We start from the raw sequence: 22,620 nt of genomic DNA on the forward strand, positions 1-22,620 counted from the left end.
CCATAACTCTCTGCTTTGGAATGAACAGATTAAGGCTTCAATATCTAAAGCCAACAGAATGATATGTTGGATTGTTAGAAATCTGATTATCAGGGAAAAATCTGTGATGATATCCATTTACAAAGCTTTGATAAGACCCCATTTAGAGTATTGTGTTCAATTGTGGAGTCCAGTTGCGGCTCATGGAAGTTGGGGATCATCTTGGAGCTGGAGAGCGTCCAGAGGCGGTTTACCCGTCTGATTGATGAGGTGGGTACTCTTTCATACAGTCGTCGACTGGAAATCCTCAATTTAACAACGCTGGCAGAGCGGCGAATACGTGGGGACCTCATTGAATCTTTTAAAATGATAAGTGGTTTGGCCAATTACGGAGCTGGTTTGTTCAGTATGAGCAGATCTGGTCTTAATGTGGTATCAAACAGTAGATGCAGTAAAAGTAACAGTAAAATGAAGAAAGTCCACAGTTCTTTTCTTCCGGAGAGGGTGAGACCATATTGGAACAAACTCCCCTCGGATGTCAAGAATTGTGGGACTGTGTTAAGTTTTAAAATGAGATTAGAGGCTTTCAAAAAAGAGACTATTTTAAACGGATCTGTAAATGACAGTCATTTTTGGTATATTTCGGACGAAGTATTAGGAAAGATTGAGGAATTAAATTATGCTACTAATAAAGAGAAGCACAATGAATATCTTATGTGTAATCCTCATGTTGCTAAAAAACGTTTTATCAACTTATATAGTAGTGGAAAGTACAGGGTGGCCCAAAAGTGACTACCCACACGCAACTTCTTAATAACTCACGTAATTCATCTCTAAATTGCACCAAAAGTTCAGAGATTATAGATATGGGTCAAACTTAGATTTCCTGAAAGTTTCGTAAGCCACGCCCAATTACAGTGGGCGTGGCGTGACACTCCCTCTTTTTCACTATTGTCTTCATAAAATGAGAACGCTTTAAGCTAAGAACTCCAAATTTTTTGCACACATGTGGCTTGATAATTTAAAACCTTTCCCGAAGTTTCAAGTTCATTGTTCAAAATTTGGCTGAGTTATGACCATTTCAAAATTCATCGGATACGTGATCCGAGCACTCAGTCAGTGATCTCTGCACTCAATCAGTGATCTCGTCACCCAATCTGATCAAGAGTAAGGCGTTAGCGTGTATTAATGAGGTTCATTAGGCTTTACCAAACATACTGAGGAGATGACGACCTGATCATGATTGATTGGATACGGTCATTGTAAAGTTTGCTTTGCCCAAATTTGACTGCCAAAATTGGTACAATTTGACCGGTTGAGCTATTTAGTGAGCTAGCATGCCACCTGGTGTTCACCCTTTGTTAATATTTCACCCAGATGGAAACAAATGTTCACTGGACACTTTAACATGTAATCTATATGTGTTACTCAGCCAATGTGGAGCATATCAGTGCTTCAAAGTGACATTTTAAAACTTTTTGCAATCTCGTTGGTAACTGAATCTGGCAGTCAAAACAGGTTGAGACTCTCAGAAAAAGGTCCCATCTACACAGAAAGCCCCGGTTGAGACAACTTCTAATGCTCAGCCTGTGTGGAGCAGTAGCTTGAAAGTTAGGCAATTTTCGAGACCAAAAATCATACGCTAAACAGTCAAGTTTTTGGTTGAAACTCTATGAACTTTTTAGCTGAAACCCCTCTCAAGAGTTTTTGACTATTTGCGATAACACACCATGTCTCAACCGACGTGGAGCGAGGTTTTGGCAATGTAGAAATTTGTAAATTTTTAATTTATTAGCTTTTCATAATGCTTTTGTTTAGATCTGTAAGATTTTTTTAGCTTGGTAACTCTTACTAACTCTATTTTGAGTACTGAAACGGATATTTATATTCAGTACACTTCTCTCAACCCTGTGGAGCCCAAAATGGTTAAAAATTTGCCAACTTTTAAATTCTTTCTGGGTTGAGATAAAGTGACTTCTGTGATTTACATCTTGACTCCTGTATCTATATTTTCACCGTTGATGCAGACTCTTTAGTCGAGAACAGCCTATCTCAACCATGTGGAGCAAAAAGAGGTCTTCCTTTTGATCAATCGAGACAACTTTTAAGTGCTTCATGGGATATTATTTTTATTCATTCTAGAGAAAATATGTTATAATACTGGTGGTCAATAAACTTACTTCACGGGAACTATTCAGTGCTCAACCTGTGTGGAGCAGAGATGATTTCTGTTGTATTAGATTTTCGAAGCTCACTACTTCATTCTACAGCCGCATGCAAGAGAGATCTTAATCAAATGTTAGGCAGTTGAGGAATCCCGTACATGACATGTCATTTCTAGCTCTGCTCCACTCTGGCTGAACAGTTCTGGAACATCAATCATGGCCCAATCATGGTAAGAAAAGTATTTAAAGTATATCAGTAAACTTTAAATTGCATTACGTACAAATTGGCTACAGATCGACCATCATGGAGACTCTTTTTACCGTAGAAAAGCCTGTTGCTCCTCACGGTTGAGCATATTGTCTTTTTCTATGGTTGCATATTTCTCTTTAAAGGACACAGTACTACATACATCAACAGCTTCTTAAGTATTGATGATATCATTCCTCCTTTATCCTAATATAACAACACTGATCCTTACAAATAGTTGTGTTATCAATCTATCATTCCATTCTGCTCCTCTCTGGTTGAGCCTATTAAATACAATTTTTCAATCTGTTCTGCTAGTAATTTATTGTAAAAGCTAAAATACTCATTCTAATTTCTCATCCAAGTCATATCAGCCGATGAGGAGTCATGTTATGCAGTAAAAGTCCTCTGCTCCACATGGTTGAGCATTACTAGGTTTATCAGCAGTTCCAAAGAATAGAGTCAGGGGGTCTGAACATAATCACAAGAAAAAATGATATTTTTATGGCCTGATTAGATGTATTTATCGTTTTTAATCACACTCACTTTCAAAACTCAGTTTCTTCCCAATCAGTATTCCCAACTAAGGTATAATAGTTTCGTGCTCCGCATCAGTTGAGCAAGGTGTACCATTATTGATAATGTTATCTGGTGCGTATTCCTTTAAACTAAGATTTTGTGAAAAAACGGAGATTCTACTGTAATGTTTACCCCTGGTTGAGACGAAAAATATGAGGATATTTCGACTGCTCCACACTGGCTGAGGTCCATTTTATGATTTGGCAGTGAAAATATTTTGCAATTAACGTCCAGGATCTATTTGTTAAATGGCGATCAAAATAGTCAAAAAGCATAGATTTTATTGGGGTGCTCCACACTCTTTTGCTCCACATCGAAAACCAGGTCATAACTTTTGCTCCACATGAGATAGAAACTTCATTCCAAAGAATTCAGAAAATTCGGAATCTTCAGATGAAAATGATATCAGAAAGGATTAAATTGCTCTTTATCAACCTGCTTAAAAATTTAATTCAAAAAGTAGGCAAAATGGGCAAAGCAAAATTGACAATGACCATACCGATAATGACTTTGCTAGACAGGAAAACACAAAATTCTTCGTAAAAGTAAGGTCCTAGGATTCCACGAGAACTGATGGCGCACCAGATCGTGACCTTTTCACCTTTTGTTGACAAAATCTATCCTCGATTGGAAATCACGGTCTAAAAGTTGGTGTTTCTTTGTGATCCGATAGGCCCGGTTAGAAAGATCTCGCTTAAGGATTCGTTGAAGGGATGTTCTGCACACAGGGCAGAACTCCCCATTCTCTTTCTTCAGGTAGACGAACAATCGTTGTTCCGCAGTATAGGGAGGATAGTGAACCATTTTCGATGATTCAATGGATGGTTCATTCCTTTTTATTGATTGTAAGGAACGAACCTGTGACTAGCAGGGCTAACAAGCCCTGCAACCAATCAAGCGGTGCACGTGAGCCAAACAGGCCATTAACCAAGTGACGAGATCACTGACTGAGTGCTCGGATCACGTATCCGATGAATTTTGAAATTGTCATAACTCAGGCAAATTTTGAAAAATGAACTTGAAACTTCGGGAAAGGTTTTGAATTATCAAGCCAAATGTGTGCAAAAAAATTTGGAGTTCTTAGCTTAAAGCGTTCTCATTTTATGAAGACAATAGTGAAAAAGAGGGAGTGTCACGCCACGCCCACTGTAATTGGGCGTGGCTTACGAAACTTTCAGGAAATCTAAGTTTGACCCATATCTATAATCTCTGAAATTTTGGTGCAATTTGGAGACGAATTACGTGAGTTATTAAGAGGTTGCGTGTGGGTAGTCACTTTTGGGCCACCCTGTATATAAATTAGATTCATTTTAACTTGGTTGTTTAGGCCAATAGATTTAAGATAATTTTTAAACTTTAGTAGATATATTTTTGATGATGTGTGATGATGTTTGTGTCATTATATTTTGATTATGATTTGATTTCTGAATCAAATCATAATCAAAATATAATGACACAAACATCATCACACATTCTCTAACATTAAAAGTCATTTACAAAAGTCAGTCAACAGTCCAGGTAGATTTTTAATTTTGCTTGTTGATTAAAGGTTGTAGCGCGATGCGTTACTGTGCCGGCACAGTAACGCATCGCGCTACAACCTTTAATCAACAAGCAAAATTAAAAATCTACCTGGACTGTTGACTGACTTTTGTAAATGACTTTTAATGTTAGAGAATGTGTGATGATGTTTGTGTCATTATATGCCGCGCCGCGCACTCAATGAGGCTTCTCACAGCGACATCGGCTAGATCGGCGAAATGCGCTACTGTGCCGCGCCGAGCTGCCATGAATTGACATCGTCAATTAAATTAAAGGATGTTTAAAAATGTGCAGCATTAATCTTATTATGTATAAAGCGAGACGGTATTATTATATATAGATGAATCCGTATATATGGATGGATCCTGACACCACGGCATCAACTTATACGCGCCGACTTACCGCAAAAACCGTAAAAGATATACAACTGCGAAACTTTTTTAATTAGGTCATATGCTTTAATGGCCTCCAAATCAGCATGGAAAAATAAAAATTGGCCAAGGAATAGCAGTTTTAGAGCCCAAAATTTAGACCCCCAAGTGAGTCAAAAACAAAAATTAATTTGTATCACGTCGTGACCCCCACGGTCGTTTCACTAGGTGTTCTTAGGATACAGCTAGGGGGAGCCGCGCACTCGTGTGCGCGCGGGTCATACAACGTACGACAAAAATTAAATAGGTAATAATTATTTTAGTCTTTTGAGTCTTGACACCATTTTAGGGTTATACAGGTTCCTTCTAACTGTAAATGATACAGTATAAGTACTGTTATAATATAAACACCATAAAATGTAAATCAAAAACTTAAACAAAAAATTGGTGCGCCGCGCATATTTTAATTAACACGACACGCGCTTATTTTGTATTTTAACTGATTTATACCGCACTACACTCTTAAACCCAAAAAGGTCATGGAGTGCTTGTTGGATGGGGGTCTAAACTGCTTTTTGTTGTGATGTGATTTAGTGGATTTTATATATATTATTACAAAGGGTTTTATTTTTACTTCAGTTTTTAAATTTGTCCCATTTTTACAACATTTTTATATAGGGTCATTGCTATATTATGTGTATATTGTTTGAATATTCTTTGTTGAAAAAAATGTATACCGCACTACACCAAATTATGGCAATATTTTAAACGAAACTTCGGTTTTCAGCATGAACATAGTTTTTAGCAAAATATTGTAGGTTCCTAGTACAATACTTTCTACAGCAAGTTTTTAACTTTCTGGAGGTTGGGCTGACAACATTTTTCTTTCATTCGTAACCAAATCAAGAAAGGAGTAAAAAATGACTTTTTCCGTTGTGCTTGAACTATGATAGAGTTTGTAGTGTGATAGATGATTGTGGCGATGGTTCTGACGAACAACAATGTACCAATGTGTTTATGTGTAAATTTAAAGAGCAGCTGATCCTAATAACTGAAAAGTGCGACGGAGAGATTGATTGTCTTGACTTCTCGGATGAATGTAACTCTGACTGTGGCAGAGAAATCATACAGAGCCCATTCCTCAAGCTCTTATGTTGGTGTTTGGCCCTTTTAGCAATTGTAGGGTGAGATTGTAGGGTGAGAATCCCTGCCACGTTTTTGGCCAGTTTCGCCGGGGCTCATGTCTTTCCTCGAGGGAGCATTAGTGTATACAGAAAAACTGACAAATCCTAGCGAAGTCCAATCCGAACCACATCTTCCATCAGAGGTGGTGCTGGGTCAGCTGGTTACTGAACGGATTGGCCTGGAGAATGGCATAGTCCTGTTACTCTCAAGTTAACCATTGAGGGGGTCAGGCGCTGTGTGCTCACGGCTGGTTCTGAAGTGGGAGCACTGTCGGTGGTGGCTCACCCAGATAACGGACAGTGTCTCTCCTTCTTTCTTCTTGGACTTGCATTGTTGCTGGCGAGTCAGCCAGTAGCAATGCAGCATCTCACTCACTCAATCACCTCAGCAGTTCGGTCCATTTTTTCATTTGCATTACTTTCGCTCCAGGATGGCACTGTCCTGTCATCCTCAAGCTAACCATCGAGGTAGAGGGTCGGATGCCATCCGTCTCACCTGGTTCTTGACCTGTCGCCCTCAGACCTACAGAGGTGGGGTGCACTGTCGGTGGCCTGTCACCCAGGTTGTCGGTGGTATCTCTCCCTCTGCCTCCCCTTTGGACATGCATTGTTGCTGGTGAGTCAGCTGGCAGCAGTGTACCATACTATTGCGTGTTTACTAATCCCCTCTTAGCTTTCAGGCTGAACTAAAATTATAAACTAACAGAAGCAGGATAGAAGCAAGAAATCATCAGTAGCCCCTCAACTTAACGAAGACTGATATCAACCGCTCTGGTACAAGCAACTCTGATAAAGTACGACACTGCTGCTTCTCTGGGAAGTCAGCACCAACAGAAATGGGGACACTCTCTGATATGAGTGCTGGAATTCTCAGCCGTTTTACTCTACAGGCTAAGTTTCTTGTTATAATTCTATCGCTCTGTTCTTTCATTTGTATTCTGTCTCACTCATCTTGTTTTCTCGATCGTTACTTGCCTCCGTATAGGCTGCTAAACTTAAATTATAAACTAACATTCGTTCCACCCCCTTGTGTGTATACTAACACCCCTAGATTCCCAGGTCTGGTCCTCTGGCATTTCCGAACAACTGAAAGTCAAGTTCTTTAGAGCCTGTGTCGAACCAGTATTGCTCTATGGATCAGAGACATGGACCATAAACAAGCAGCTTGAGAAACGCCTCAACGGATGCTACACCCGTCTTTTAATGAAGGCCAAGAACATCTCGTGGAAGAAGCATCCAACTCTCAAGCAGATCTATGGCAACCTTCCATCTATTGCCTCAGTGGTTGCGTTGAGGCGTTCCAGATTTGCTGGGCATTGCATGAGAGCTTCTGACCAAGTTATCTCCACTATCCTCCCCTGGCGACTTGCCCAATCGGGCCGTGGAAGGAGACCACTCACCTTCCTGGACGTAGTAGCTCGTGACACTGGGCTCCAGTTAGACGACCTTCGAACTGTTATGTGCGATCGAGACGTGTGGAGGCAGACAGTGAATGGGATTTCGATTGAGGATCGCCCAAAGTAAAAGTAAGTAGATTCCCAGGAACAGGCATAAATATCTATGGAAATCAAAGCCAAACAGACAGACAGCTACTCAGCCACAATGCAGGGTAACAGATACTGCTCTGAACCAAGGATAAGTCGGATTACAAGAATGCCAACATCATACATCACGTCTCTTATTAAAAGACAAAGCTCAACTCTCTATCCAAGTTCCTGAAATCAGAGTTGTCTAACTGAGATTCGCAGTCAGACATGCATTATACCCCCCTCGACCAACCCATCTACTAATCCGTGTCTACAGGCAAGAAATTGATCTCGTCATTTGTAATATAACATGAAATATTATATACCTATTGAAATTCTCATCCTCCACATCATACAAAAGAGAGCGGCCTTTGGCCATACACCACATCATATCAAAGAGAGCGGCCTCCGGCCAGACATATCAGACCTAACATGATCTATTTTCCTTAAAAGCCCATGTTTATATAAAGTTTTAGCGTGTAAAATTGCTTCACTTTACTTACTTGTTTATAAATTTTACCTCGAACCATGCTTTCACAGAATTAAAATATTACCACACGACGCGACAGGGCGACAGTTTTCCAAAACTGGTTACATTCTTCCCTCAAGGCGCAGCTCCTACACCTGGTAAATTCCACTCTAATAGCACAACCTCTCAAACAGACTCACCGAAGTAATCTTCAGCCATTAAATGCGATTCAGGGACTATAGCACCGCTGTCAAACCTGATCATGTTACAAGGCATGACTTTTCTGCCACTACTTCATCATTATAGATACACTGATTAGTGATTACTTAGTGTGTAGATAAAACGATATGAGTGTTGCACACACTGGCTTATCAATGAATGATTGATTCATCCTATCAGCGTTATCTTGATTCGAACTGAGATTGCTATATTAAATTTTTCCGATATTTTACGTAACGCGCGAACGCCATTTGAGCACAGTATGTACTAATGATCTAGCTGCAAATCCTTTAATACGTTTTGCTTGCGCGCGCGCTACTCTGGTAGCGCGCATGGCGGGTAGTTTTAGTATCTATTGTGAGGTCATCTTGTTTCAACTTTTTATTCAGTTTTATTCATTTAAACGATGTTAATCATTTAAAACGACTTTACTAGAATTTGTCAACGAAGAAGAACTCTAAACTGTTACCACAGCAACCATTCAATGTTGCCATAGAAACTACACACTCTTAACATAGCAACCACACACGGTTACCGTAGCAACTCCAAATCACTACCTAGCAACTACACGCTGTTACCATAGTAACTACACACTGTTACCATAGCAACTACACACTGTTACCATAGCAACTACACACTGATACCATAGCAACTATACACTGCTACCATGGCTACTACACACTGTTACCATAGCAACTACACTCTGATACCATAGCAACTACACACTGTTACCATAGCAACTACATACTGATACCATAGCAACTACACACTGTTACCATGGCTACTACACACTGTTACCATAGCAACTACACACTGTTACCATAGCAACTACACACTGTTACCATAGCAACCACACACCGTTACCAGGACCCTCCAGTACTGGAAACGATGAACCTTCCCAACCTGATCACCCATCTCTTTTACATTAATCTCTTCATACCAGCTACCGCTCTCAGGATTGGGAACGAGGAGCGAATGGGAGCTATTGCGATGCAATCCGGACAAGAGTCTGGGATGGCTCCTTTAGTTCCAACTTCTCAGTACTGAGAGCGATTCTCTTTTCCATTATTTGCCATAGCGTGTGCGACGCGTGCATCCTCGGTGAGCGCACGTGTGCTCCGTCAGCACCGCTACATAGCGGTCTGCGAGCGTGCGCGGGCAGCTGTGGTGCGCGCTGTGCCGCGCAACGGCGTTGTGGGGTCGGCCACTCACGCTGAATAACAGAGTAGCCAAACCGGGGTCTATTACCCGTACGGCATATTATTACGCGCAGATGCCACTGGCGGCCCGCCGACCAGAGACGCCCGGTGGCAAGCTGATCTGCATATATGACCTCCATATCTGAAAGCAGGTTGGAGTGCACTATGGAAAGCTTAGAAGCTTCTGTCACCTACTACTACTACTACTACTTTTAGCAATTGCTCTGAACATGATTTCGGTTTACCGAACTTCAACAGACTTTAAAAAAGAAATGTCAAAGGCGGCTCAGATTAACAATAAGATGCTGATACTTCTAATAAATGTAGGTGACCTGTTGATTGGAGTGTATTTATTTCATATTGCGGTTATGGACACGATAATCTATGGGAGTAGCTACTGCTTTGAACAACTGAATTGGCTATCAAGAGTTCATTGTACCATAATTGGTGTCATCTACACACTACACAGCACTATAAAATTGCAATTGGTGGTTAAAGTCTGATGATTCTACAGTCTACACACATTATTATCAGCACCACATGTTTTTATTTATTTCATATTGCGGTTATGGACACGATAATCTATGGGAGTAGCTACTGCTTTGAACAACTGAATTGGCTATCAAGTGTTCATTGTACCATAATTGGTGTCATCAGCACAATTGGTTACGAAATGTCCCTATTATCCATGACAACTCTCGGCATAACCAGGCTGATGGAAATACAAAATGGGGCACGGATCAGTAGTGAAATCTCAAGGTCGGCTATTCGGAACATTTGTTTAATAACAACAGTTATCGTTCTGATGTCTATTGCTATAGTCGTAGTCCCTTTGGTGCCTCAATTTGAAGACTTCTTTGTCAATGGCATGACCTATGAACCTTCAATAAAACTTTTTATCGGAGCTCCTGGGAAAGAAATCCATCATGATCTGCTACAGGAGTACTATGGAAAAATAAAGGAGAAAAATCTTAAATGGAAATCGATTAATGATCTAGTTGATGGCATGTTTTCCAATTATTATGGAGTAGATGTACCTGGTCGAAATAGATTGAAATTCTACGGCAATGAAGGGGTTTGTCTTTTTAAATTCTTTGTTAAAAAAGACGATCCCCAAAGAATTTATACGTGGGTTGTCATTTCAATGAACATGATTTGCTTTGCAATAATCTCAGTATGTTACATCTTCATCAACATTTTGACCAGTGCAGTGCCACTTCCAAAGTGCTCACTCAGAAGAAAGCAGGACATGAGATCAGGAAAAGGAACAAAAGAATGAAGATTACAGCGAAAGATATCCCTAATCATTGGGACAGACTTCCTCTGCTGGCTACCGGTTACCGTAGCTTCCAGCCTACATTCGGGGGCTGTTATCGACGCAACTCGCTATTATGCCCTTATTTCTATAGTCTTCCTTCCAATCAACTCTGTCATCAACCCTGTACTTTATATAATAATGATTTCTTTTCCGTACTTTTGGGAAAATTTTATGAAAAAGTGTATTGAATTTGTTTGCAAAAAAGAACCGAAGAACCATCAGTACTGATGAGTAAGATCGTGAAGGTCAAATAATAGAGATGGAAACTTTTAAGACCTGTCATGAAATACCACTCGATTAAAACTATACAATTTTTTGATTATGCGGATCGGTTATAAAACTTTTATTCTACTATTTTGTGATTTTGACTGACTGTCATGTTTTCTCCCCTCATATTCATGATGGTACATTGGCAAAGCTTTTAAAAAGCGTTGAGGGTAAGACAACTTTGCCCTTTACTATCAATGAATCATTAAAAAAAAATTTAAAGTTTTATCCTTATCTGAATATCAATTGGATGTTAAGTTTGATTGTGGCACAAGGTGATAGTGAATTATTTGTTTTGAGTAGATTATCTTAAACACATTGGCTCTCTTTTTGCCGCTTTTTCCAGAGCTAAAGTCTGTTGTTAACTTATTTTAATCTGTTCTGATGTTCAACCTAATGAGGTCTATACTGCAATAAATAATATAATAAATCTATAATAGTATGTTAAATCTGTAAATGTTTGAATACAATTTGTGAATGAATTTTGTATCGTGCTAGTTGAAATTGGAACTATTGGTCTATTTATTTGCTAGATATCTATATTTATATATTTGCTCTATCTCTTTCCCCTATTTATTTGATTTATGTAATTAAATAATTACTCTCTTAATTTCATTTAACTATACAACAAGGTGTATTATTTTGTAAGCAAAGGTATGAATGTTTTTGGATAGAGACACCATAGTATTCCAACTTATAATATGATTTGTCTATATTTGACATTCATTGGTGGCAAGGGATGTCAAATGTCAATACCTTATTTGTCATTCTTGCATTTGTACAGTAAATTGTATATTATGATGTGTGTTGTATGTCAGGTCCTAATTCTACTGTTATAATATGTATATTAGCTAAAGACTAATGATGACCTTGTCTGTGGTGATTCGTTGACTAGAACGATTATTATAGTTGTATTTTGGGCAACAATAATATCTATATCTTATTGTGTACTTCTAATTTGTTATCTGTTATGTTCCCTATATTTCACGGTGAACCTTCTTTGTGAGAATAAGGTGCCCCGCCCCGCCCCCACCCGCGGCCGACCCCACCCCCACCCCAGACCCTTATTGTGAAAGAGAGGTGACTAGGGTTATGTAGGCTGTAGCACCCATCTTATTATAATCGTTTTAGGATGCTGGCCTGTGATGACTTCTTGGACGATATTGCTAACATCGAAAAACAGTTAGTATTTTTTTAATCTTTTTTTTAATTGCTATATAAAGCTTAATAATAATATCTTTAGTTTCATAACTTATAATTTTTTGTCCTTTCATTGATTAAATGTATTAAGATTGCGATTGGTAGGCTCTCCTAATATGAGAGGCTTTTGTTGCCCACAGCCTCACCACCACACCACTAACACCACATTACTTCAGTTACTACAACACTGGATACAGTGCCGGATGGAGTGCGGGCAAGGAGGAGGGAGAAAGGGAGGGAGGACCTCTCGGTTACAAGCAGGGAGCACTTCTTGCTAAGGAAATACGCTCATATCAAACATTTGCTGAGACGCTGATCTTAAATATTCATACTCCTAACAGGTACAGCTGCTGCTTAAAGGGGTTCTGACTTGTGTTTTATCTTTTGAATCTTGTTCAATTGTGGTTATTGTTTAATTTTAAGCATCGTTAATTTGTATGCAGAAATATGAGGTGGCCATTTTTCATGTTGCAATAACGACTCTTTTTTAATAATATATGAAAATGTAACAAAAATTATACAAAATGACAGATTCATTAGCCATAGTGCAATTGTATATTTATTAATTGTGGCGATCTATTAAATGCGTGCAGAATTCATAAAACAAACTCAAATTATGCTGAAGACGATTTACACAAGTATTTTGAAAGCTCCTGCTAATAAAATCCTTTCGTATCACTTATATGTTTTAAATATCCCCCTCCAAACTCAAATTATGTTTAACGCAATGGTCACGCAAATTCTATAACAATGTAATTAAATTAACTTCGAGTTCTTTTTCTAAGCATACATGAAATGTGAAATTGTCACCGGTAAGGTTTTTAAGTCAATCAAAGCATTTAAATGTCAACAATCATTTTGAAATGAAGTTAAGAAAATTTATTTTAAAAGAAGACAAAACTAAAAGTTATGTTATTACATTATTACTACAAATAACACGACAAAAATCAAAATGAGTTAAAGAAAATAATCACAATCACATTACATTATTTAAAATCAAATTATCATACCAAAACTTAAGGATATGTGGCAGCAGCTGTAGGCTCACATGAAATTCCCTTGTAAGAGCTCTGTAAAGGTCCGGGAACTTTAACTCTATATTAGTTTATTAGAGTAGTATAACAACTACTGATCTTCCCTAATCATGTAATAATGCATAATAAATCATGTAATGAAATATAATAAGATATATAATAATAACAACTACACACTACACAGCACTATAAAATTGCAATTGGTGGTTCAAGTCTGATGTTTCTACAGTCTACACACATTATTATCAGTGCAGCACCACATGTGTTTCAAACAGAAATAAACAGCTTGGCTTTAATCAGTCATTATATCTCCATTAGTTCAAACCTCCACCCCCCCCCCCCCTCTACCTGTCTATCTGCACTGGCCACTGCAGAGTCTTCTCCAGTACCCAACGTATCTCCTCCTCAACTCCTCCTTTCTGCAGATTAAGATGACTGGATAAAGTACCGCGTATATTAGAGGCAGTGTGAACTCTGTGAATCCCACCAACATTCCAATATCTGCTACCTCTTTATCAGAGTAACGTTCACCCTCGAAGTAATTCAGCAACAATATGAGCTGGCAGATAATGTACGCAGCGTTACAGATGAAGAAGAGGAGAGATACGGAGAAGACGGTGATTGAGACGTGACGGGCGGTATTTGGCATCAGTGGGGAAACTTCGTCATCTTCTTGTTCCCGGAGTGATCTTCTCAGGTGTTTTACTTGAATTATCATACATGTTAGCATGATTAGCGGGGGGCCTAGATGGTAGACAGCTTCAATTGAAAGAACAATCCCATTGAAGATACTATCACACTTTTCAGTGCGTTCGCCAAACCCATAATATATAGCCACAGCCGTAATTCCTCCAGGCATAACGAACAAAAACTGGTAGTAGAGATAGATGTATGCACCCTGGTGAACAAGATTTGGTATAAAACTAAAGACAATGGCTGTGAGTATGATGGCATCTGAAACATGAAGCATCATTATGGCAAAGCAAAGGCAAGCTACAATTTTCCGTAAGCGCTGAAAATTGATCCTATGAAAAGGATTAGAGACCTTAATGGAAATGGAAATGGTCATCACTAAATTGAACACTTTGGACCAATTGACACCAGGAAGTGCAGTAAGCATGTAGTAAACCAAGCTCTTATAAAGAACAGTCACCTCAACCAGTCCTGTGTACGCTAGGATACTGATCACTGAGAGTACCAACTCTCCTTGTGCTCTGAGAATGTCAGACAAGGCAATACCCATGAACAAATTGGGGATTAATTTGTTTCTGTCCTTGTAGTAGCTTCGAAAGATGAAAATGTTATGGATCACAACTATCACACTCAAAGGTATGGTGAGAGGGGCTAGGTAGAAGAATGCTCCTTTGAAGGCAAAGAAGACTCGACGGTCAGAAATATCCTGTAACTGATTCATTGCGTATCTAGTGAGTATTTTAAAGGTTATGAAAGAGAAAATGCTAAATTTTATAAACAAAAGCCGCAGTTAAATCGGTAGGTTAAGATGATGAGATATTACTAACTATATCAACCAATTCTCATATTAGTGGGTAGGGGAGGTCTAATACATATACTTTCTTTTCACTGACAATAATATGCTGACAATAACAAAACTCGTAATATCAAGTGACTGTATTCTGAGTTATGTCCATAAACAAGGTACGGATTCCACGTAAGGATTCCTGCATCAATGTATTATCTACTCACAGACATGTTTCAACCTTATAACAAGAATGTAAGAAAGTTCACTGATGTAACTTCTCATACCCTTCAAGAAGTTTTCAAAAGTTTTACACAGGTTTTAAATCTACATATTGTTAAATTGATGCAGCTTGAAAATGTGTGTAACACTACCTCTTCAGTCGAATAACGAGAGCATTGGAGAGTCTACGAGACATGTGCTCTACCTTTGTTATAGAGAACACGGAGGATTTAATTGAGAGGTTTAACTCGGTCAAAGCAAAACACAGACAGGTTAGCCCACACATGTTTCAATTTAAAGTATCGATGCTTGCAGAAACTTAGATTATTCGTCCTTCATTGTGTAGTCTGTTGTATTATATACCGTATACGTGATTGTCAGGAAAAAGCATTTGTTTCAAATTACCTCACAAGTCACAATTCGTGTACCCGGCCTTGATAATATGTTAACAATTTAGACTGACGAGTTTCACGAGTATTATATTTGAGCAAAGTTCTGTTTCCCCTTTTTTTGTATGGTTTATTCAGTGTTGTATATATAGTTACAAATTACAATCTCAGGTATGCTCTCTACTGAGCAAACAACGGAACAATGATACACAAAGTCCCAGTCCTGACATGTCCTTTTAACACACGTGACTCACACGGATACCCCACCTGGAGTCTCAGTCTTGCAGCAATTCCGGTTAGGGTTGTCTGTTTTTAGGGTTGTCTGTTTTTAGGGTTGTCTGTTTTTATGGTTGTCTGTTTTTAGGGTTGCCAGTTTTTTGTTAGCTTAGGTTTCACTTAATTTTATTCTGAAATATGATAGCTGTCGTGGTGTCACTCTTGATTTTGTTTAATTTCGTGTAAATTTTAGGAGTGAATCAATAGATTTATGTGTAATAAATTCAATCAATACATTGTCTCAATTTAAAACATGTTCACTTCTTAATTTATAGCTTCTATGTAGTATGTACAGAGTAGTCAATTGTCATATGAACTCTACCCCAGATCTAGCCCATTTCTAGGTCAATTATATTCAATCCATGGATCACATCACTAATTGTACGTTACTGATTGGTGACGTGATCTGACCCCTCTTTGGGGGCCGGATCAGTTTCCGGTCCCAAAGTCTCCCAGTGGTCAAATGATGCAAAGTTCCCGGGTTTATCCTGTGGCATATTAATGATGGAGGATCTTGAAGCGCAATAACCAAATACCAAATTATTGTGCAAAGCTTAACGCGCGGCTTTTACACACGTGTTCACATCTTATTTAGCTTTACGTACGTTCGCTCCTTGCTCGATGAACATTATGTACGATCTTCATTGAAGTAGTCAGTAAAACAAGGACATGATACTATCTATGTGGGGGGACTACGGACCCCATCATAACCCATTTCAAATTTGCCGCCTGGTTACATAGCACTCAAATTATTTGTTATATAGTAGTGTTGAAAGTATTAAAACTTGTTACATTATACATACCGGTTATGTTGAAATGTGGTTGCGGATAGCTTCTAATTGTCTAATTCCACCAATAATGGAGATAGACAGAAGATAAAATTTTCCACAGTTAAATTAGATATTTTTGATTTATTTCATCTACGGGTATATGGCCCCCAGAATATAGGTGGCCCCCAAAATATAGGTCATGTTAGTGGATACATTTCTAACCAAGATAAGCAATACTAATGGGATCTGTTACTGCTAGGTTGGAGTAAAACATGTAACTTATGTTTCTGGATAAAAATTTTGGACCTACATGAGGTATTTTGGTATATTTGGTCATGACAGCGAAAGATTTAAACGATGTTGTCATTTTCTAGAGGGGTAAATATGGCGAAAAATTGTCATGACAAAAATCTGTCCAACACATGCCATTAAGACTACTGGTATGAGTATAAGTATTATTTTAAGCTATCTTTTCATCGAGACATCTGCAAACTGACAATTTGGAAAAAAGTTATGGCCACCACAATTTTACGGGCCCCCAGAATATAGGTCTATACGACCCCCAGAATATAGGTTGGTCAAAAACCCTGAACATGCCCAAAACCATGCTTTGGGATGCTCTACTTGTAGCTACTAGTCTCCTGAACCCACATATCAAGTTTTATCAAAATTGGATAAAAATTGGCCGAGTTATGGGATAAAAACAAAAACCATATGCCCATATTTGGGCATACGCACCAAATTTGATCGATTTTGGTCCATAAATTGGTCAAATATCAATATTTTTGAATGAAACCAACTTTATATGGAAGGTAAGCATATATTACACATTCTCTATGATTATCAGCTCAATATCTACCTAACTGTGGATTCTGTGTTCAAATAATCGCAAAAAATGAACAAAATCGCCCATATCTCAAACTGACTTCGCTCAAAACAATAGAACTCAATAGGGTTTCAATATTTTCACATGAAATTTTCAGAATCAACGTAGAATTGTCTCATGACCTTAAGTTTTGGGACAGAATTTTGAGTTAGGCCTTTAAAAAAATTTGGCGGCCAAAAATGTCTGATTTACAGTCATTGAGGTGCACATTGTATTGATACAGATAAAAACAGCCCCCCTCAATCATATCTAGGGACACTCCTTCAATCTTATTTAAGTATTTAGTTAAGATCCCTACTAAATGAGTGCATGAAAGCTTTTAAACAAGTAAAATTAAAGATTTTACTCATCACGGGTATATGGCCCCCAGAATATAGGTTTTAAAAAAAAAATAGCGACCAAGATTCTGCATTTTCTCTGTCACCCTGAGCATTAAGGAATGTGGGGTAGTGATAAGAAACAGTTAAAGAACATATGCTGAAGAGATGGCATCATCAAAATGTATGAAGGTGGAGTATTTGAGGACGATTTTTGCATACCTATATTCTGGGGGCCGTAGTTTTTGATTTTTTGCTATTAAGTATACTCTAAACCATTTCAATTTAGTATCTGGAGCCATTGGCATCATCAATACAGTCTCAGCAACATATTCTGACTGCATATAACTGTCTGTGACAATTTTAGAACAACTTAGGAACAGATGTTTGGACCTATATTCTGGGGGCCCTGTTAAAAAATGGTATTTTTACAGGTGAAAAAAAAGTACACTTAAAAACCTAATAATTATTTTCAACTACCCAAGAAACATTTAAAGGGTTATAATGTACATATTTACAGCCCTAAACATGCTTAGAAGTAGTTTTAACACCTGTTTCTAAGTGCTCAAAAAACGACCTATATTCTGGGGGCCATATACCCGTATTGCGTGGTATCAAATTTATGTTCCATCAGGCATCATCCTTTAAACTGTTCTGAGATTTAATATTGATAGTAGATATGATGTAAGATTTAGAATTATTATCAAATATACCCTAAAATTAACTCAGTAAGATTATTTGAAATTTCAAAGACGATTCTAGTTCTACAGGTCGTAAAGGATACTCAAATTAGTTCATGAATAAACAAAATACTGACTTTCCTGATGAGATTTTGCACTGTTCTCTCTATGGTCATATTTAAAGTTTAGTTCAGATTCTTTTTGTTTTTGGTTTACCTTGCTTTTGTATTTATGTTATAACAATCTTTTTCTCTACTGTATTAAATATATCATGACGTTGGTGTCAGCATTTAGTAACACATAAAACACGCTTCTTTACAATAACAAGAAATCAACTTCTAGTTTGATAGGTGAACACATTCTTTGATATACTCCCAAAGTCAAGATAAAAAGAGTTGTATAAAATAATAGACATGTTCGACATCAAAGGTTAAAATAAAGGTAATTAATAATGTTTGTCCTTAAATTAATTCCGTACTGATTAATTCCATAGAATACTAAAACGTTAATTCCATATAATACTGAAAAATTAATCGGTGCTTATTTGGAGTAAACATTCTTTCTAAATAAAATAAAGAACGTTTTATCTTCCGTACTGACTCCTATTCTTAAGCACAATTTATTCCAGGCCATAACGTGTTTTGCAGCATGTCGTTAAGTATATCTTCGTAAGTTCATACCCTTTCTTGTCTCCTGAACTTGAAGTGCAGCTGAGAGTTACTCCTCGTAAAATACGAAATTGGTTTACATCTCGTAGTCAGCATGTCTTTTTCTGAGAGATTTCTCGGTTAGACTATTTTGAGAATGCGTGACGAAAGAGATACTTTTTAGACGGTGGTCAGCAGTTGCCGAAAATATTTTATTTATAATACAGGGTGGGCCAAAAGTCAGTGTGCAAACGTTGGCCTTAATAGCTCAGTCACTGAGTGCCCAATTGAAATACTTCCTTCTGGTATGACTTAGTACCACCACTGGTTCGAGGAATTTGTCAACTCGAAAAATATTCGCGTTCATTTTTTTCAAATGGAGGTTCATTTTCACATTTATTTGATAGTTTGGATAGTCGGATCAAGCTAAATGTTATTGAATTGTGTTTGGCCATTCGAATTACGTTTGTCCTGAAAGAATTAGAACTGTAGCTTCTCAGATGACCGAGATATGAAGCATAACGAATTTATTCATTACGTGTGATCAGGTGATTGGTTTACCTAATCACGTGATAAGGTGCCCCCGTTAACTACCCCGTTAAACATTATGGGAATTGTTAAGGGTGCCCAATTAAGGTGTCGTGTCACGGTGTCACATAATCACCCAGTCAATTTTGTTAACGAGATACACAAAATGCTTGATAACTTCGTCATTTCTAATCCGTTTTGCCTCATGTTTTCAGATCATATGCAACATTTGATAATCTACCGTCTCTGAAAAAATTAGGCGTTCAGCATGTTCAGAGAAAACAATATAGGTGTTTTAATATTGAATGGGCGTGGTCTAAAATATTCGAATTTTCAAATTTTGACGACGGAATCCTCGAACCAGTAAGTACAGTATGCCATCTGCAAAGCAACAGCTCTTAAATATAAAACACGGCGGAGGTATAAGACCCAACGTTTGCACACTGACTTTTGGCCCACCCTGTACTAAAAACTGAATACTCACCTTGTGTACAATAATTGTAAGTGCGTAATACAACACAGTACCAGCAAACAGATGGTTTTAGAGCAAACAAGTGGTTAGCTGCATTCTCAGGATTTCCCCGGTTAAAAATCCAATCAAATGGCGCTATATGGTTGTCGAGATACAGTGTATGTCGATATACAGTGTGATTACCGATATGTTGTTGGGTTTAACCATCGTGCTGGGCCCTGTCTGTGGCTTTCTTCTGTTTAAAAAAGATATCTTGGTTAAGGTACAGAATCCTATTGTGAATGAGTTGTGAATTTGTGAAAAATGATGTCGACTGTCGAGAGTCGGTCGAATCATTTTCTCTGTGCTTGTATGATCTTACAGTTAGTGGTAGCTCGTTTGGCTTCGGATGGTTTGTAATTAGTAATAACTGTCACAGTGTCACTTGTCGGTCGTTTTCCTGACTATACCTACATTGAGTATTTCCCTGTGATGGAAGGAGAATCAAAACAATCCAAGTAAAAACTGAAAACGGCAACATAGCTACCAGTCTTATAGAGAACTGGTGAACCTAAACGTGTAGGTAGGGTTACAGACAAACATAACGAACAACGTAAAAGCAATATTAAGAAGGTCATTATTCTTATCTTCGCATAATATGCTATCAATTTGCAAAACCGCTTAATTTTATCAAGACATAATTACTGCACACTGTGAACTCGTCGGTATTTATTCTCGCATATTTTGTGTCTACTTGGGTCATGAAATCTTTGTCCTACAGTCATCTGTACCGGGAATGATGACAATTTTTTATTGTTTCTTGAATATTCTCCGCAGAATTTTGATTAACGAGCTCGTAAATGAGTAAATCGTCACAACATGCCTATTAATTTCTGAGCTCCGCTTTGATCCTCTGATTAATGTGATTCCGAAGAATTCCCACTGGTAAGAAAATGCCAATTATGTTGTTAAAGTCGAATTACGTTGAGAAATTTCGGGGATGAGGTAATGTGAGCGGGATTGTTACTAGGTACAGGATTAATAATCCTTCTCAGGGTTGACTATTAAGAATCCCTCTTATCTGGCTCCAACAAAGATCAGATCACGTCACCCAATCTGTGACGATCCATGGATTTATAGCTGATTAACATGGTAATTATGTAGTCCCTCACTCAAGTAATAGAGCGAAGCAGAGCCTCCTTAATATAGTTCATTTTATAGTTCATTATAGGGACAATAACATCACTGAAGTTGACGAATTTTTCTTCTCTCATATTATGTCGGTGAGAGACCAAGATAGGAAAGAATGTAGCGAACGCCAACTTGGCTGATAATGATTGCTATTCTGCTGAAGAATAGAGTTTGAAATCCATTCTCTCATACCATCTACAATCTACATCCAATGACAATGAGAAGAGTTTGTCAAGCGGAAGATAAATTTATGATTCCTAGATGAAGTGGCAGACGAAAATCATGGAGGAGTTCAACGATTGTGCGAGATTCAGTTATTATACAGCTCAACTTTGATTAATATCAATGAACAGTGCTGACACCTTGAAAATGTATTCCTCGAAATATGGATCAGTGTTTCCTAGTCCACAGATAGCGCATCTCGCTGTCTTGGCGCTGCCCTCACCCACTGAAACATTTTCAACCTTTGTTGTTGTTCTTTCCCTTTTCATCTCGAATCTTCGAATTATTTATGTCAAATACCGAGTCGTTTGTTTATAAATTAATTAAGCGGCTCGCTTCTAAATTCTTCTGCGCCGATGTATTCGTTCTCATTTATCATTATCTCATTTAAAAAACAGCCAAGCCGTTTATAATTATTCGTTTGTTTTGTGTCATTTCCTTTATTTAATGAATTGGGAACTTAAGAGAAGGTCAAAATTCCTCAGAATCTAACACATTTTGGCACAAAAGGTCTCGGACCGGTAAATGTAATCGTAAAAACATTATACAGTATAAAATATAGAAGCTATTTGAGTATTAATCATACTGTTGATTATGGGTCACAAACCGTTTAATGAAATATTCGAACTTACCTTAAAATTATGACTATTACGATGCATATTTCCAATTCCTGTACGTCGCACTATTATTTAGGTATTAAAGACGGCTGTACCAGTTCTTACGAATATGTCAACCAACACTGATGGTGATGTTGGTGAAGACTATTCACTGCTGGCAAAGGAAGAAACAGAAGTGGAAAGCAACAAAGAGGAATATGCTTGCTCTGTCTGTGGAATGATTTTCTCTTTAGGGGACGACTTTACAGTTCATTATAGGGTGAATCATACAATAACTGAAACTGGAATTGACGAGGTTTCCGTCTCTGATATTTCTGTGAAAGGGAATGCTATCTTATTGATCTGAACATAAATTATAATTTTGGAGACGTATTATTATATGTTGATTTTAGCTGAATTTATCGAGTTTGTTTTCTCGAATCGACTCAGTGAGAAGCAGAATATTTGAGATTTGAAGATGAAATGTAACTTCCAATAACAGGGAGAGTGGGATCATCATCTGTATCTCAATTTAGTTTTTATATTTATTTGTTATAATATATTTAAGTAGTGCTTTTTATTGAAATCATATTTTGCAGCTTTATTTTAATCCAAAGTGTTTCGACAAAACTTAACTTGATTTAGAAATACAATCGAGGGCGATAACTA

The 22,620-nt window shown here is 37.8% G+C and overlaps 1 protein-coding gene and 1 long non-coding RNA gene across 2 annotated transcripts in view; one reads left to right on the forward strand and one right to left on the reverse strand.

Moving 5' to 3' along the window:
• The window catches only part of LOC134816365 (ras-related protein Rab-6A-like), a 41,105-nt gene extending 24,673 nt beyond the window's left edge, over window positions 1–16,432 (reverse strand). Inside the window, exon 1 of the mRNA XM_063825179.1 lies at window positions 16,407–16,432. The gene's annotated coding sequence lies outside the window, so the exon portion shown is untranslated. The remainder of the gene's footprint in view (window positions 1–16,406) is intronic.
• On the forward strand, window positions 12,442–22,493 carry LOC134816366 (uncharacterized). Its single transcript, XR_010160400.1, has 4 exons — window positions 12,442–12,606; window positions 15,159–15,270; window positions 15,559–15,682; window positions 22,049–22,493. It is a non-coding gene; the product is annotated as an uncharacterized LOC134816366 (long non-coding RNA).
• Window positions 22,494–22,620: the final 127 nt, after the last annotated feature.

The sequence above is a fragment of the Bolinopsis microptera genome, chromosome 6, assembly GCF_026151205.1.
Source record: "Bolinopsis microptera isolate Bmic1 chromosome 6, MBARI_Bmic_1.0, whole genome shotgun sequence".
Lineage (NCBI taxonomy): Eukaryota > Metazoa > Ctenophora > Tentaculata > Lobata > Bolinopsidae > Bolinopsis > Bolinopsis microptera.